General features: G+C 40.8%; 1 protein-coding gene across 7 annotated transcripts in view; it reads right to left on the bottom strand.

Annotated features, from left to right (window-relative positions):
• The window catches only part of LOC129718573 (uncharacterized), a 310,807-nt gene that overhangs the window by 261,786 nt on the left and 33,762 nt on the right, over positions 1-15,259 (bottom strand). The gene's annotated exons all lie outside the window — the stretch shown is intronic.

Genomic DNA, 15,259 nt, shown 5'->3' with positions numbered 1-15,259 from the left:
CCAATTGCAAGCAGTTAGGTCACACAGCCGCCTACTGTTGCAATAAGGCACGGTGCGGTAAGTGTGGAGAGAACCATGCCGACGATTCCTTTAGTGCGAATGCCGAAAAATGTATCCACTGCGGGGAGAATCCGCATGAGCTCTCCACATGCGCGGTGTACATGCAGCGCAAGGATAAATTGAAACGGTCTCTCAAAGAGCGTTCAAAGCGTTCTTACGCTGATATGCTCAAAAAGACCACGACCACTTCTACCATAACAGCGAACCCCTTTGATCTGTTGTCTTCAGATGAAACCGACTCTGACGAACCACTAGAGGGAACTTCTTTTGCCAATCTTGGGGAGTCTAGAAAGAGGAAAAATATTTCCTCCCCTAAGCTTCCCAGAAAAGGTCCTAAGATTTCCCAAAGTGGAAAAAACAGTACAACCAAACTAAAGGTGCTACGGAAAACCCGAAGCAAACCCCTCCTGGGCCTGGCAATTTAAAGTCTCAGAAGGAGTTCCCAGCACTTCCAGGAACATCTAAAACCCCAGTTGCCTCTTGCACATCCAGTTCACAAAACAAATGCTGGATTGGTGAATTTTTCTAATATTGTGGACTGGATTTTCGAAAATTTCAATATACCTGATCCAATTAAAAACTTTCTTACAGCGCTCCTCCTAACAGTTAGAACATTTTTGAAGCAGTTGACTGCCCAATGGCCCCTCCTTGCAGCGATCGTATCCTTCGATGGCTAATTCAACTGCTAATTTGAAGGATTCTATCTCTGTTTTACAGTGGAATTGCAGAAGTATTTTACCAAAAATCGATTCATTCAAAGTTTTAATTGTTGTTGTTGTTTATTTGTATAAAATCATCTGACTACACATGGTCTTAATGATCTAATGTAAAACACATAAAATATCACATTCTGCCTCGAATACGCCGATGGATGGTTTTTGTAGACACGTTAAAATCAAACAAATGGTAAACATCCTGGAATCGTCGGCTTATACTAATCATAGGGTCAGTGTTCCTAGATGGTTGTCGTAGCCATTGCCTGGACCTTAGAATGCGTTGAGTTGCGTAGATTTGAAGTTGACTAAGCAACACGGGACTGTCGATCTCAGATTGTAAAATTTTAGCTCCAAAAACTGCTTGGCTGGCATTTCGACGATTGGCTAATGTTTCGATGCTAATTAATGCACATCGATCTACATAGGAAGGCAAGTCGTGAGGGCGCCTCCAGGGAAGATTTCGTAACGCGTATCGGACAAACTTATGCTGCACTGACTCAATTCTGGCAATCCACACCTCCTCATAGTGCGACCATACAATTGAAGCGAATTCAAGAATGGACCGAACCAAAGAGCAGTACAATGCGCGTAGGCATAGTGGATCGGTGAAGTCAGCAGCAACTTTGGAAATGAAGCCGAGTTGGCGGTTGGCTTTCTCTACTATTGAGGAATAGTGCATTTTGAAGGTAAGTTGATAATCCAACAGAGTCCTTGATTTGCTCGACTCGATTCAAAATAATTCCGTCGATGGAGTAATTGAACAGAACAGGATTTTTTAATCGCCGATATGATATTACACAGCATTTCGTTATGCTAATCACAAGATGGTTTAGTTGGCACCATTTGGTAAAGCTGTTGAGCATGTCTTGTAGATAGTAACAGTCGTCCAACTTGCGAACAGCGAGGTAAATTTTCAAATCATCCGCATAGATCAGTAACACCCGCTCGGTAGAGCCAGAGAGACATCGTTGAAAAAAAGAGCGAATAAAACTGGTCCCAGATTACTACCATGAGGAACACCACACTGCGGACTGAACGTTGCCGATTTAGCCGATCCTATCTTTACGTATAGCTTTCGGTTTGTCAAGTAGGATTTCAACCAGTCACATAGTCTACTCGAGAAGCCGAGACGTCGAAATTTGGCATCCAATATTTCATGGTCTACCGTGTCAAAAGCAGCTTCAATGTTCGTATATATCGTGTCAATTTGCGCACCACTGTCCATATTGTTTATGCAGAAGGAGGTAAACTCACACAGGTTTGATTCAACAGAACGCTTGGGGAAGAATCCATGTTGAGATGGCGTGATATAGCATTTACATGCTTCAAGAATCGCTTTGTTAAGAATGACCTCAAAGCATTTCGATCCAGCAGACAGTGAATTTATCCCACGATAATTGGTTTTATCCGTTTTGTCTCCTTTTTTGTATACTGGCGTCATGCATGAGCTTTTCCAGATTGTAGGGAACGTTCGACTTTGCAAGGAAAGATTGAAAAATGCTCGCAGAGGTTCAACTAGAACACCAGCGCACCGTCAGTCACCGTCTGGCCCAGCAATGGATGCAGACTTTAACTTCGCTCAAGCCGTTACAACCATATCAGCATTGATAGTGAAAACATCGAAGTCAACAGCATCTACAGGAACATTAGAAGTGGCGTTACTAGTATCAGGATCAAGGCGTGTTGTAGCAGAGTTGAAAACATCCCTGAAATGTGATGCAAAAAGTTCGCACTTTTCATCAGCTGTAGAAGCGGTCAAATCTCCCAGCTTCATACATGTAGGTAGACCATAATCCTTCCGCTTCGTGTTTGCAAATGACCAGAACAGTTTCGGATTCCTGTGTAAATTGTTTTCTGTTCGATTTACATGTCGCCTGTAGAGCAGTCGTTTGTAGCATCGGTATACACGGCTCGCTTCCTCAAATTGATGTTTTGAAAATTGGTTTTTCTGTCGACAGTATAGTTTGAGCATTTTCGAACGGTGTCGCTTCAGATTTCTCAATCGCGCATTGGACCAAGGTGGCTTTTTTGGAGGTCTGAACGGAGGCACCACCTCAGAAAAGCAGCAAAAAAGAAAATTTGGCTGTGAGGACACTAACAGCTTCATCAACATTCACACTTGAGTATATGTCCGACCAATCAATCTGGGAGAGCAATCTATTTAGGGCATCGAAATCAGTTTTCCGAAAATCCAATTCCAAACCGACATCGTTGTCGTAATGAGCAACTGCAGGAGGAAACTTAACAATTAGCGAAAGAGCCGGATGATCAGGATCTGGGCGAACAACGGATTCGAGAGCCTTTTCAGCAGTCCTGATAGTAGTAACAGAATCAGAAGTGTAAATAAGGTCAAGAATTCGGTTCCTGAAGTTGCGAACTCCGTTACGTTGTCGCAAACTGCAAAACGACAAACCATCGAGTAATGTGCGACAAGCTTGTGTCAAGTACGACAAAGTGGATCAGCGAATAGGAAACCGCCTGAAGCTGCACTCCATTCAACGTGAGGTTGGTTGAAGTCACCAAAGAGGATTATATCGGCACGGTCAGAGCGGCTCATTATTTCATCAACAGTAGCCAAATGCAGCGGCACATAGTCGCAATCTTTACTTTTGTCTGGCGGGATATAGATAACACCGAGGAAAATAGTCTTATCGTTGATAGTGATTTTCACCCTCAAGTTTTCCACAGTATGTCCGCTGGAGAGGTTTACAGGAGCAACATTGACGTCCTTTGAAACGGCTATCAGGACTCCACCACCACGTTGCCGAGAGCTGTTATGTGGACCCCGATCAACTCGAAAGACATTATAATCAGTGTTAAACAATTGGGGAGAGGCAATACGATCATCGAGCCACGTTTCAGTGAAGACGTACACATCGTACGAGAGTTCTGCTGTACTCAGGAAAACACCGGAAATCTTGGACTTTAATCCTCGGACGTTCTGATAGAAGATGCGGAAGGACTCATCGGGAATTCTTAAATGGTTCAATGCCGTTGCAGCAGCATTTATCTCGGCGTTCGGTGCTTCAGGTATAACAATGTTGTGTACAGAGGGTCTGAAATTTTGAAAAACATCAGGGCGGTGAAAGAGCGCACGGATACTTGCCTGAGATAGCAGGCTGGAAAACCCCTTCCGAACCACCGGATACAGGGCCGGGATGACTGTGTAGGCAGGATACTTCTTCATTGATGCTAGCAGAATCATGAACGACGACTGATGGCTCGACTGTAACGGGGCCGGGAGGGAATTCCATCATACTGTGCTGCGTGCATCCCGGTGTTGACGATGATAAAAACGACATGTATTTTCGTTCACTTGCACAAGTTAGACAGGTTCTAAGATTGTAGGCTGCATTCCTGATGAAATTTCCTTCGACGAAATTCTCACACTTCGTGCAGCGTTTTTTGTTCGATTGTCTCCAAACAGACGGAAGCGTACATTTTCCGGCCACGTTTCGCAGCATAATGCCTTTTCTTTTAACTGCAGCTTGACACCAATTTTGAAAGACACAAAATTTAGTGTTGCAGGATCTTTTCCCATAGGGACCAGTTTTATAACCTTCGGTGGCTCTCCAGCATCCAACCCAAGACATCCAGTGACGAGACTGGCGATTTCATTTTCAGTGGTGGAAGGATGAAACGCAGATAAATATATCCACACAATATCCTCATCTAGTTTTCGGCCGAGATTAACAGTTCTGATTGTGTGAACTGCTTTGGTCCCGTACGAGTTGGCATTACGCAAAGAGGATGGACTAACAGGATTGCCACTGTTTCCCCGGCGTCGTTTTGGTGTACTTTGCAGACCAGTTGAACGAGCGACATTAGGCCACGGGCTGGGAGTAGCATACGGTGTATTTGCATTCGGTTTTGCATCGACTCTAGCGGTTAGAGCAGTTAAAGCAGTGTGTAATTTATTAATATCTTCTTTCATCGATTGTATCGCTTTGGGCATAAACGAAGAACATTTTTCATCAAAAACATTTACTAGTGCGCGAAAGTGACCATTCAAAAATAAATCGGCACACGGATCACACATCCAGAATATATTGTTTCCGCCAATACCCAATGCCTCACGCACGGGATCGTCGACTTTGGCACAGATTACGTGGAAGGTGGCTCCGCAAAATCCTTGACAAACTATACGATCAGAAACAGCGACCGTCTTCTTACAACTGCGACAAGCCATAGTAATTATCACAGCGGCGGGAACTTGTTTACTGCAGTAGCGAGAACAGCAGCTGTAGGTAGGCAGAAGCGAATGAGCGATAGATCTCACTGACAATAACAAAGCCACTACACTCTTCAAGCGGAAAATAAAAGTTGTTGTTTTGCGACAAATACACGTTTCTAACACAAAACTTGATAATGTCGTGATAATAAATAAGTTCATAAAACGCGAAACGAACTAGTAACTAATATTACACTCGGATACGGAAAAAATGTTTAATAAAATAATACACGGTACTTGAAAGCGAACTGCACTTAACAGTGTTGCCAACGGAAATCTTGATAAATAAAAACAAATGCGATGCATTTTCCCTTTGCGAAACTTGGCTTACTTCGAATTCTGATCTTAACTTCCATGATTTTAATATTATTCGCCTTGATCGAGACACCCCATATGGAGGAGTACTTTTAGGGCATCGAAGTTGTCGCATGTCAAATGACAATACAAGGTAAAGAGCTTTGTATTGCTTCAATATATAGTCCTCCCAGAGCACAGGTTGGCCAACGGCTGCTATTTGATTTAATAGAACTTCTTCCCTCGCCACGTTTGATTTTGGGAGACTTCAACTCTCATGGCGTAGCTTGGGGTCGAAGAAATATCCCGGCGTAACGATCAAAGAACGGCCTCCCACTCCGTGGTGGGACCAAGAGTGCTCCGATGTCTACACGCAAAGATCCGACGCGTTTTTGGCCCACCAGAAGGGAGGTATACCTGGCGACTATTTACGGTATTCGGAGCTTGATACCAAGCTTAAAAGCTTGGCTAAAGCAAAGAAACGCGGATATTGGCGTCGGTTCGTGAACGAGACGTCGAGGGAGACATCGATGAGCACTCTTTGGAACACAGCCCGAAGAATGCGAAATCGTATAACGGTCAACGAAAGCGAGGAATTTTCAAGTCGGTGGATATTTGATTTTGCCAGGAAAGTATGTCCGGACTCTGTTCCTGAGAAAAACATTGTTCGCGATGCGATTCCGGGCCACGATGCGATAGAATCACCTTTTACGATGGCAGAATTTTCAGTTGCTCTCCTGTCCTGCAACAATAACGCGCCTGGGATAGATAGAATCAAATTCAACTTGTTGAAGAATCTACCCGGCAATGCCAAGAGGCGCTTGTTGAACTTGTTTAATAAGTTCCTGGGCCAAAACATTGTACCGCAGGATTGGAGGCAAATGAAGGTGATCGCCATCCAAAAACCAGGGAAACCAGCTTCTGATCATAACTCTTATAGGCCGATTGCAATGCTATCTTGTATCCGGAAATTGATGGAAAAAATGATACTCCGTCGTTTAGACCACTGGGTCTAATCAAATGGTCTACTATCATAAACTCAAATTGGCTTCCACCGTGCCAAAGGGACGAATGATTGTCTTGCGTTACTTTCAACAGATATTCAGCTGGCGTATGCTCGCAAAGAACAAATGGCGTCTGCGTTCTTGAACATTAAGGGGGCTTTTGATTCCGTTTCTATTGACATTCTTTCGGGTAAACTTCACCGACAAGGATTTTCTCCAATTTTAAACAATTTTTTGCACAATTTGCTGTCCGAAAAGCACATGCATTTTACGCATGGCGATCTGGCAACTTTTCGCATTAGCTACATGGGTCTTCCCCAGGGCTCATGTTCAAGCCCCCTTCTTTACAACTTTTATGTAAATGACATCGACGAATGTCTGGCAAATTCATGCACGATAAGACAACTTGCAGACGACAGTGTAATCTCTGTTACAGGTGCCAAAGCTGCCGATTTGCAAGGATCGTTGCAAGATAACTTGGACAATTTGTCTGCTTGGGCTTCACAGGTATCGAATTCTCTCCGGAGAAGACTGAGATAGTAGTTTTTTCTAGGAAGCATGAACCTGCTCAGCTTAAAACACAATTAATGGGTGAAACGATTTCTCAGGTTTTGGTACACAAATATCTTGGTGTCTGGTTCGACTCTTAAGGCACCTGGGGTTGTCACGTGAGGTATCTGATGAAAAAATGTCAACAAAGGGTGATTTTTCTCCGTACAATAACCGGACAATGGTGGGGAGCCCATCCAGGAGACCTTATAAGGCTTTACCAAATAACGATATTGTCTGTTATTGAATACGGGTGTTTCTGCTTTCGCTCCGCAGCAAACACACATTTGATCAAACTGGAGCGAATACAATATCGTTGTTTGCGTATCGCCTTAGGTTGCATGCAGTCGACCCATACGATGAGTTTGAAGGTCTTAGCTGGAGTACTACCATTGAAAAACCGCTTCTGGAGCCTGTCTTCTCGTATTCTTATCAAATGTGAGGTCTTGAACCGTCCCGTGATTGAAAATTTTGAAAGGTTAATCGAACTTAATTCTCAAACCCGTTTTATGACATTGTATTTCAATCACATGTCCCATAATATTAACCCTTTTTCGAATATTCCAAATCGTGTCGACTTATCAAATACTTCTGATTCTACTGTGTTCTTCGATACATCCATGATAGAAGAAATTCGTGGAATCCCGGATCATTTACGCGTGCAGCAGATCCCCAAAATTTTTTCCAATAAATATCGAAACATCAACTGCGACAATATGTTCTACACTGACGGATCACTTCTGGATGGGTCCACTGGCTTCGGTATCTTCAATAATCATTTAGCCGTCTCCTATAAGCTCGATAATCCTGCTTCTGTTTACGTCGCAGAATTAGCTGCAATTCAGTACACCCTAGGGATTATCGAAAAAATGCCCACGGACCATTATTTCATCTTTACGGACAGTCTCAGTTCCATTGAGGCTCTCCGATCGATGAAAGATGTTAAGCACTCTCCGTATTTCCTGGGGAAAATACGGGAACATCTGAGTGCTTTATCCGAAAAATCGTTTCAGATTACCTTAGCGTGGGTCCCTTCTCACTGCTCGATACCGGGCAATGAGAAAGCGGACTCTTTGGCTAAGGTGGGTGCAATAAACGGCGATATTTATGAAAGACCAATTGCTTACAATCAATTTTTCGCACTTGTACGTCAGAATACGATCATCAGTTGGCAAATTCATGGACAAAAGGGGAACTGGGAAGGTGGTTACATTCCATAATTCCCAAGGTATCGACGAACCAGTGGTTCAAGGGGTTGGATGTAGGTCGAGATTTCATTTGCGTGATGTCTCGGCTTATGTCCAACCACTATATATTTGACGCACATCTCCGTCGTATTGGGGTCGAAGAAAGCGGTATCTGTGCCTGTGGTGAAGGTTATCACGACATAGAGCACGTTGTTTGGTCATGCCCTGTTCACCTGCCCAACTCACGACATCGTGGCTCAGCAGAACGAATCCATACATGCCATTTGACGATTATCAGACGACCATTGAACAACAAAACACTGATTGGAAATTCCATACTAGTTTTAAGTTAGACTTAATTTCAGCTCGTAGTCGGCAGCGAGGATAAAAAATTTGCATTAAGTTTTTAAGTCATCAGATATAATTGGCGCCGTTAAACATTAAATTGTATTTGTGCCGTGTCAAATAAATGTTATGTGATGAAAAAAAAAATGATTTAAATCTTTTTTTTCTAAGTTCTGGCGTTTTCGGATGTTGTAATAGTTGCCTCTCAAGTATTTTCACGCGTATACACCGCGCTATAGGCGATACAAGTTATTATTAGAAAAGAATTATCTAGTCTTAAGAAAAAAATCCTAAAATTTCACTTAACTCAACCAAATAATTTTACCGAAGACACCATACTTCCATCTACTTATTTAAATGGACTTTAGTGGAGTTTTCTTGAAATTTATTTTTCTATTCCAACTATTTATCTTGATTTTCTTCAATTTTTTGGTGCTTTACAATGTTGTTTATTAATTTTAGTTATTTATTTCTTTGTATGTTAATACATGTAGAGTAAGAATCACTTCTTTTTAAAATTCTACAATTGTTTACTGTAATAAAACACACAATTTTACCGTGGAAAGTTTTTTCCATCTCTGTTGTTTCGCTAATTATTGAATATTTTATTTAATGCGAAAATTTGCTAACAAATGTTTACAAAGAAAAACCAGAAAAATGTTTATATCCGGATTGAATGGTGATTGCCTTATTTGATATTTTCATATGAAATTTCTAAAGTCTGTTGTTGTTTAGTAATATAACTTATGAAATAGATAAAATCGTAGCTTAAAAATAAAGCAAAGCAAAGCCTTGGGTGCTACATTCCAGTTCAGAGCTTGACCTTCTGTTTTTTATGCACAGACTTTGTAACCAACTGTTTAATATAGAAGACAATTGCGGGGGGCTAGAGCCCCGATCCTACTGACACAAACAATCTCCCCCAAGCCGGGACTCGAAACTACGACAACTGGCTTGCTGGGCCAGCATCGTACCTCAAGACCAGCTGAAAGACTTCTATAGTTTTACTCTGCTACAGTTTAGCTAGAACCACTATGTATATGATGACATGTTAGCCTCTTACACGTGTTCCTGCTAGCGTTGATTACTAAAACGAAAAGCTTGTTACGGGCCCGTTCTACCTGTCGTCACGTAAGTGCCGAAACAAATAATAATTAATGCAAACAAACAAACTGGTAGACACATTCACCATTGACCTAGAAAACCCTAGACAGACCTAGGGGCGGGCTGCACTCCAATCCGGGTGGCTAAACGTTCGAGTTGTAGCAACAGTTTTAGCATCCATCCTGAGTTGCCTATTCCAGGTCTCCTTTTGCTGCAGGTAGGTACAACTTGTTTACTTCTCATTAGTGTATGCGAGAGAGAGCGAGAGTTTTCAAGACCAGCACACTGAAAAAAAAACCCTTCTGCCCGTGGCCTCTCTGTTTAGCATTGAAAGCTACAGGCGACACCACTTTGGTTTTCTTTTTGCCGCGACCCGGTTGATTTGAATTTGTATGAAGCTACTAGTGGTGACCTTCAATGTTGATGAAAGGCTAAACTTACATTGTCGCTTTTTGTGAAAATCTTGATGGAAATAAAACATCATAAAGATATTATATAATGAGAAATTTTCTCGGTTTTCAAACCGACAATTAGGCAGACCATAAACTAAGCTCTTTGATGAAGTACGTCTTCCCCAAATATGTCTTCCTTATGCTAAATAATTCCTCTCGTTTGGCCAACGTTGTGCAATAAATCTCCGCACAGCTATTAGCCATAAACGTTCGTTCTCGATTACAGAAATAATCCACCAGTTGTGCACTCCCTCGAAGAAAGGAAAGAGTAACATTTTCCGGAGCAACAACCGTTGCGGTTCGGCGGCAGCACCATCAAAATGAAGATGACACCCAAGCCGGAATGCTTTGTTCGTTCAGTGCTTGGTGCTGGTGTTAGGCGGGGGGAGGCGGTAAAAACTGTGTGGGAAAACCAACCGGCGCTCACGGCATGCCAAGGCAAAACACAACAGTTCCCGGTGTGTAACCGGGGCTCTGTTCCGAGCAGTGCTGAATGCCTTTTAATTTGAAACTTGCCTAGAGATGTATCCGTAGAAAATTACCATGCCAGCGGGCTTTGGGAGGATCGCTTCGCATCGATCCTTTCGCTTGTCGAAAGACGGTAAAATCACTGTCTGTTGAAAAAGTTACAAACATGGCCTCCGTTAGGCTTGAGTGTGTAAAGAAAAACCCTGCCATGTCCATGAGAGGTGAATGGAGTCTCGTGTACTGCCTACACGCTTTGATGAAGCAAGAAACGGCTAAACAATGCATAAAGGTCATAAAGGTTAAAGGTAAACTGTGTTCAGCTTCAGTTTCATTCCCATATTCGAGCCAATCGCCTCACCTCCGTTGTTCTCTGCGAAAGCACTCTCCGGAATAAGACCAAATCCCATTAAATGGGTGGTTCTGACAGCCACCGGCAGACCCGTGTAACTGTGAATGTTGCTTAATAAGTTTAGAGTGGGCTTTTGCCCGTTCCATTTGGATTAGTGAAAAGAAAAGAGTGGCGGAGGAAAACTTTGTAACTGCGAAAAAAAAAACGAAACAAATGCAAATGATCAGTCGGATTGAACAGATGGAAGAGTCTAATGTTAACAGACTGAAAACATGACCTTTACTGGTTCTGCTATGTTTATAGTGCTGGCTCGCCTGATACACGAATCAGCAAGTGGTGTCGAAGCCATATAAGAAGAAAGGAATGACATTTCCGTTTGATAGGTACTACTACGTATTGGAAACGGTATTTATTTCAAGTTACAAAAATAAACTGAAAAAGGTTTTCTTTTCTTTTTATTTATAATACACATTAGAATTTTTACACCTGAAAAATAGTTTTAAAAATTATTCAAAATAATAGTCATGATCCTCCCATCAAAACCAATTGGCAAAGATTAAGTCGAAAAGGTTCGTATTTCGTCAGCATGATGAAAAATGGTTTGCCCAATTTGGGATCGTTTTTACCACTCTGAGCTCAATTTGAATCTTAATTATAACAGACCCAGAAAATTGTTTGCCTTCCCAGTCTCAGTGAATAGGTGTAATTACACTACAGAAGTAAGTAAATGTCTGACCAATATCTTGTTTTACGTATCTTAATCAGAGACTTAATTTGAAAGCTAAAGTAATGTTTTCTAGTTCCATATCAGACGCAATCCATAAAAATATATTAAATTTCAACATCTTATTGATATTGTTCGAAAACATATGACAAATTCGAACGCTTTTCGGGTTATTTTTAATGAATTGTTGAACTATTGCGCCTGTGTGATGCTACACTATTACTGACAAACATCTTTTTTTGCTCAGATAAATAAGCAACTCCCCACGTCATTTTTCTGCTGGTCTTCTTTACGGTTCCATTACAATAAGTAGGAGGAGGGGTGGTTGGCACAGTTTAGTTCAAACGATGAATCAACACAAGCCACGATACGATACCTTGGAAACACGAGTCACCACTATTAAGGAGAGCTTGCTACCGCCAGTAAAAAATCATCCCATAGATATGTACTTGTCTCCTCGCGGTTCAAACGAAACTAATATCACGATTGCCGCATGTTACATGCCATCACCCAGTGGCGTTTTTTTTTGCAGCTAGAGAAGTATTGCGACTGGTAAACGGTGTTTATGAATATGATATGTTTTTTTCTACACCTGTCTAACTTGGCAGAATCACACACACGCAAAGGCGAACAAAATCAAACAAATTTACGTGATCTTAGTGATAGTTGTTGTCCCTTGATGGTGAACACTAGTGCGACACGGAATGGAACAGAATGAATCATTTTTGTGCAGGTTATAAATGATAGTTACCATTTTGGTGTTTACCTCTGCAAGTTGAATAACAGCCAACCTTATTTTAATTAATCAATTAAATCATATCATTTGGAGAAGAAGAACTCATCAAAAAGTGCCCTTTAATAACGACGCAGTCTCACGGTGCAATAGTTCTCCTCACCGTTAATGCCAAATCTTTCCCCCAGTGCAAAATTTGGAATCTGACAACAGATAGGAGTCAGATGTTTGCAGAACTATTTTGTATAAGAATGAGAAAATACTGTGAAGTATTTTTTCTTTGATTGGATCTTTCAATAACAAGATCTAACCGTTGCTGTTGACTGCCTGGTGCTTCGGCAAAATGTCAAAATAGTAAAATTAATGAAAATCTATCCCACAATAGGAAGATCATGATTGCAGACCACGTCTGTATGAAGAGCATATCTGATCCTGAAACTTATCCGAGAGCGCGGCTGAAACCCCACGCGTTCCTTCGTCTTTACCACCTGAATACAAGGTACCAACATTGAAAAATGAGATTGTACCCAGAAGGACTTACGGAGCAGTGGGTTGTGTTCTTTCGGCCCAAAGTAAAAGCATTGATAATAATGCCTATACCGCAATAAAACGATACCATCATTTTGCAGAAAGCAGCCTCGAGATTACATTGAATGTAGGGTAATCGCTCCTATATTCATCTCAGTACCTATATTCATCTCATCGTGCCTTTTTGATCAATTTATTGTCAATTTTCACCATATTTTTAACGTAAAATTTTTAGCCACTTGAGAAAATCGAGAAGCAATTAGATTTACTTTCAAAAATTTGTAGAAATTTGACGGTAAATTGGACAAATGAGAGGAATAAGATGAATATAGGTGCACCAAGCTGTTGAGATGAATAATGGAGTGATTACCCTATGAAATTTTGCTGCAATTGTGTTCAAAATGCGAAGCAGGACGTCCATGTATGAATTTCATTTTTGAATCGATTATTTTGCATCGAACGCAATTTTAAATACCGGATATCGGAAACTTATAGGCACATAAAAAATATTAAATAAAAAAAATTTTCTTATTTACAAGCAGTTGTATTATACATATAAAAATATTTTCTCGTTAATTAATTCATACTTATGATATTCGTACTTGGAAAGTACATATTCGAATATTTTCGGCAAGGGAAAAACTGTGTATACTTTTTTTAGACGTCTAATTACGTCTGCAGCATTCTTATCTCCTCGTAAGAAAAGAAAACCTAAACATCGGAAGCGTCACGAAAATCAGCCAGTTTTCAATGCATTTCCATCATTTTTGCAGTAATCAATTGTAAAACTACGTTACCCGTGCACCAGTTTGAAAAAAAAGTGTGATTTTATGATGCTAACTATTGTATTTTTGAGAAATATAGAGGCTTATTTTGAACGGAGATTTCTAGCAATCAGAGCTAAAAACAAGTTCGAACACCAACCAAAATGGGTGTTTTCCGAATCGGGATGATATCCAGAAGCTGGAAAATGACCCGAGACACCTATTAAAATTCCAAGGTGGTGACTTCTGGTGTCTTGAAAACACCTAAAGTGACTATATACAACCTAATCTGAGTATTTCTGAGGATTTCCGAAATCAGAATGATGCCCAGAGTTGAGAAATCGACTTCAATACCACTGTAGTAGATACAGTTGTCGAATGTCTCCTAAAATTAGTATTTCCTGAATCAAGATAATGTTCTGAGTACGGAAGTTGACCACAGATGTTTCGTTGTAGCTCATGCATTAGTGCCAGAGTTATTAAAGACATCCTCTGTATCCCGTACTTCCATTATTAGAAATGCCAATATTGAGATGTGACAGGCTTGTTATTATTCTATCCGTGCTTGTGCTGTATCCTTCCTTTCAAACGCCTACTGCTTTATCATACATACAAAGCCTTGTATAATTGCATGATGTTTCCTTGAAAGACCTTCTGTTCAGTTCCATTTATAAACGGGACCCTTTGTTTGTTAAGAGGAAGTCAAACTAAATACTCTATTATGGAAAGTGGTGGGGTGCCTGATAGTAAATCCAATTCATTTCGTGGCGTAACGTTATGACACTTCATTCATTTTATAAAAAAAGTGTGCGAAAAATGAATCTCTTATTTCGTATCAGCAGCTGTTAGAAGTTGAAGACCAGAGCGGAGCGCTTCTGGTAAAAGCCTAGAAACTACTACATGATGATGGTACCACGCCCCTCTTAAAGCACCTTTCAAGTCCAAGAGCCACCTTTCAAGTTCGGGCCCTGAACGCATGATGTGAAACTGTCAAGAGTCGCACGTATCAGCTTAATCAGTTTTGTTGGAAAACCATGTTCAGACATATTCTGCCACAGCTCATTGCGTTTCACTAAATCGTCTGCCTTGAAGTCTATCAACAGATGATGTGTCTGCAAATTAGTTTCTCGAAACATGTCGAGAATCCCTCCTGAGGTGAACATCTGGTTCGTTGTAAAGCGTCGCGCTCGAAAACGGCATAGAAACACTATAGCTTGTTTCGCAAAATGTTCAAAAAATATCAGGTGAGTTTGTTCCGAAAAGTTATCGCATACGTAACGAACAAACATGGATCATATCTGACGAGGGGATTTTGTACGAGATAAACAATATTCACACACTATTCATTTCCAGCAAAATAAACACGTTTGATAACTGTTAACAACAATAAACTAATTCCGTCTCAATGGTCATAAAAGCTGGGTCTGAAAAATAATTATTTTACACGCTGTAATTCATTATGACACACAAGTAGCAAAAACTTTAAAATCCATCAATCTTGATTTTGCAGATGAGACTGAAATGATTCACGGCAGTATATATATATATATATATTTTTTTTTTATTATCACAAATGTGTATAAATTTAATTCACAATTCTAAAAAATATATACATGTGTCCCTATTCCAGTTCCATTGCGAACTTCAACGCCTCTATGCTGAATACACAATACACACTTGTCAATGAAGTCTACATATTTTGCGACTAGCTTTAGGATGCACGTCTTGGTACTGCCTGGCACATTGATTAA

This window comes from Wyeomyia smithii, chromosome 1 (assembly GCF_029784165.1).
Source record: "Wyeomyia smithii strain HCP4-BCI-WySm-NY-G18 chromosome 1, ASM2978416v1, whole genome shotgun sequence".
In the NCBI taxonomy this organism is placed as follows: Eukaryota; Metazoa; Arthropoda; class Insecta; order Diptera; family Culicidae; genus Wyeomyia; species Wyeomyia smithii.
Note: the sequence above shows the minus strand (reverse complement) of the source record. Positions and strands in the feature narration are given on the sequence as shown.